The 3927-nt window shown below is 51.0% G+C and overlaps 1 protein-coding gene across 1 annotated transcript in view; it reads right to left on the bottom strand.

The window, feature by feature from the left end:
• The window catches only part of SCNN1B (sodium channel, non-voltage-gated 1, beta subunit), a 73155-nt gene that overhangs the window by 14169 nt on the left and 55059 nt on the right, over window positions 1–3927 (bottom strand). The window lies entirely within an intron of this gene.

Genomic DNA, 3927 nt, shown 5'->3' with positions numbered 1-3927 from the left:
TTGTTGATAAATGTTCTTTACCTGAAGAGGCTGCTCCCAGCACTGGCCGAGTCTGGCTCCAGAGCTAAGCGTTTCCCTCCCCAAACCTTCCCTGGAACAGAGATGAGGCATAAAGGCAGAGACCAGCAAGCTTCCTGCAAAGACTGGGAGATGGAGCATCCTAGCTGGGAGCCGTACAACGACAGTGGCACTGGGTAGTACGGTTTAGGGAAGGGAGAAACCGGAGGACCAACCCTTGAAGCAACAACAACACATGTGTGCCTGAAAAAGTGAACGTGAAAGTCGCTCAGTCGTGTCCGACTCTGCGATCCCATGGACCATACAGACCATAGAATTCTCCAGGCCAGAATACTGGAGTGGGTAGCTTATCCCTTCTCCAGGGGATCTTCCTGACCCAGGGATCAAACTGAGGTCTCCCTCATTGCGGGCAGATTCTTTACCAGCTGAGCCACCAGGGCAGCCCAAGAATACTGGAGTGGGTAACTGATCCCTTCTCCAGGGGATCTTCCTGACCCAGGAATCGAACCGGGGGCTCTTGCATTGCAGGCGGATTCTTTACCAACTGAGCTATCAGGGAAGCCATATGTGCCTAGAGCTTGGTTTCTAAATCCCATTCTCCAATAAAAGGACTGGAGCTTCTCAGAGAAATGGCTGATTCTAGGACTGGGGCATCTTTTAGTGCCAGAAAGCAAGGAAGTACTAAAACAATAAATAAATGGATGAGGACACGTCGAAGGGACACAGGAGCCAACTGAAGGAGCTCTCAGTGGCCAACACTAGAAAATTTTGAGTAATAAAATAAATAGTGTGGTATTGGATTACAACCCAAATATACAAGAGTCCATACTAGTATAAATAAATGATTGAATAAATAAACAAAAGCAGAAGACATTCCGTACAGAAGAATTCCGAATAGTGTCTGTTCCCCTCTCCAGGTGAAGTGGAGTTTAATCTCTCTTCTCGTGCTGCTTCCCCCACCCCACCCCATAGAGTACAGGCTGAACTTAGAGCTCATGATACAGAGCACGGCGGAGAAGCCCAACACACCCCACCTTAACCAAGGGAGGAGGGTCAACATCACGGGTGGTTCTGAGTGGCTAACATGTACCCCCTGATAGGATGTGACAAGGAAGCCCTCCACCTCTGTGGTCTTCTTCCCCCAAATCCATCTTATCTGTATAAACCCCAACAGCTTGCTATAAAACAGCTGACCAGGACCCCGAAATGGTCACGGTCATCCAGAACAAGGAAATCTGAGAAAGTGTCACAGTCGGAAGGGACGAAGGAGACATGACAACCGACAGCAATGTGGTCTCTTGGATGGAAGCCTGAGCAGGAAAAGATCATCAGGAAAAACCAACAAATCCGAATAAAGTGTTAGGTTTGTTTACTAGTGATGTGGCCAGGTTGGCTTCTTACTTTTGATAGATTACATGGTGACTAAGATGTTATGGATAGGGGAAGCTGGGTGAGGAGTACCAGGGAACTCTGTGTACTCTCTTTGAAACTTTTCTATAAATCTAAAACTACTCCACAATAAAAAGTTAATCTTTAAATTGCTCCTATAATTCTTAGCACGTGCTAAGTACTGTTCTAAACAGTTTATCTATGTAAACTCACTTAATCCCCATGATAGCCTTGTGAGGTCATTTCACTGTCCCTATTTTCCAGATGAGAAAACTGAGACCCAGAGAAGCTAAGCAGTATGCCCCCAAACAGAAAAGTTGAAAGTATTAGTCGCTCAGTCCTGTCTGACTCTTTGCAACTCCATGGACGGTATGTAGCCCACCAGGCTCCTCTGTCCATGAGATTCTCCAGGCACTGGAGTGGGTAGCCATTCCCTTCTCCAGGGGATTGTCCCAACCCAGGAATCAAACCCGGGTCTCCTGCATTGCAGGTGAGTTCTTTACCATCTGAGCCACCAGGAAAGCCCAGCTGGTATTCAAACCCAGGCGGCTTGGTGTCAGGGTCCAAACGTGGCTCATACTTTCCTAAAACTGCAGTGGCTGCACCTTCAGCATTCGCTAATACGAGGCGGAGAGGATGGAGACCAGGACAGAGTAAGGGAGCCAAAGTGTCTGGGGCCCAACACTGGGAGTTCAGAGAGAGGCACGTGTCCTCTGGCACTGAGTCTGAGGCTGATTCAGGAAGATGGGCAACCAGTAGGCTGTGGGACTGACAAGCAGCACGGAGACGGGTGGACCAGGGTCTCCGTGCCAAGGAACCGCCGAGGGCTGAAGAAACGAGCTTGGGAGGAAGGAAGGAAGACGATCCCGATTTCTGATGAGGCGATGAAGTGATGTCAGGTGGGCCTGGCTCAGACTGCCACCTCGGCTACTCACCCGGTGTGTGACCTCAGAGATGTTGCTTAACCTCTCTGCGCAGTGCTGTATCACATAAAACAAGGGCTGGTTGCCAGAGTTAGCCTGACTGATTTTATACATGTGAAGTGCTAAGAATAGCGCCTGGACAGAAGAAGGGTGCAATGAGCGTTGGCATCATTACTGAAGGATGAGTGCCTTGTGAAATGCGGGTTTAATGAGAGTAATACTGAGTTCATCACTACTGTCAGCCTGTCACGTACATTAACTCACTTAATATTCCAAAGAACCCAGTGGGGTAGGCACAGGCTTTCCAGGGGGCTCAGTGGTAAGGCACCTGCCCGCCAATGTAGTAGACATAAGAGACATGGGTTTGATCCCTGGGTCGGGAAGATCCCCTGGAGGAGGAAATGGCACCCACTCCAGTATTCTTTCCTGGGAAATCCCAAGGACAGAGGAGCCTGGTGGGCTATAGTCCATGGGGTCGCAAAGAGTCAGACATGCCTGAGCTCGCACGCACATGCACACAGAGTAAGCACTGTTGTTGCCTATTGTATGCAGGAGGAAAAAGGAGGCGTATCAAGGTTAAGACGCGTGCTTGAAGCCACACAGCTGGTAAGACAGAGCAAGGATTTGAACCCAATGGTCTAACTGCAGAGTCCAGCCTTGACCGCCTCACTAGATTTATTCCTCAGTCACAGCCACACCACAGAGTTATGCGGCCAACACCTGGTGCTGCCTGCCCGCCAGCCATCTTCTCAGTCAGCTGACCCAAATAGGGCTGGCTCTGGAGGGCGCCATCTTGGGAACATGGAGACCATCCCCAGGCTGCCTCCAGCCCTGCCTCAGGCCAGAAAGTCGCTGCGGGCTCTGTTTAGGGACCGTGCTGTGTGCAGAACACACATCTTCAAGCCCTGGGATCCCACTAAGAGATGCTCACACAAAGCGCCAGGAACCGGGCAGCAGGTCCCAGTGGATCCTAACACATCCCACTTTTTCAACTCACTCGCACTTCAGGGCATATTCTGACTGAGCAGATAAGCCATATGTTTTAAATTACCGTATTACACCTCTCTCTTTCAGCTGTGAGGATAAAGATGAACTTATAGGCACAGACCGCGTTTACTGGTACCCACAACCTTAAGGCGGGCTGCCAGGAGTGGTGGGGCAAGTAGGCTCTGAAGCAAGTCTCCCCAGAGAGAGGGGTTGGAACCCAGCCTGCAACCAGCCAGCGAGGACGTGTGCCATCGGTGGGGGGCCGGCACGCAGTTCTTCCACCTGTAGGTCCCTCCTTCTCTGATTCTCACAAACACCTAGGCGGGCAGCTCTGCCTGCTCAGGGGGCCTTGACTCCTTGACACGACCTACACCTGCCCTGTGCCTGTGCTTTCTGGGGGACAGAACCAGCAGATTCTTGACAGAGGTTCCCGAGGGCTCATGAGCTGACTGACGCGGGCTGAGGCCACAGTCCCCAGGAGTTTGAAACCAGTAGCCTGCCACTCGTCTAAAACGGCAAGATTCAGCAAAAAGTCCCTGTCTCCAGAGACCTGAAGTGTGGGAATCTGAAGCTCCAGACCAGGAGGATGCTAGCGCCTCAGGGCAATGGG

The sequence above is a fragment of the Bison bison genome, unplaced genomic scaffold (genome assembly GCF_000754665.1).
Source record: "Bison bison bison isolate TAMUID 2011002044 unplaced genomic scaffold, Bison_UMD1.0 scf7180017864072, whole genome shotgun sequence".
Classification (NCBI taxonomy): Eukaryota; Metazoa; Chordata; class Mammalia; order Artiodactyla; family Bovidae; genus Bison; species Bison bison.
Note: the sequence above shows the minus strand (reverse complement) of the source record. Positions and strands in the feature narration are given on the sequence as shown.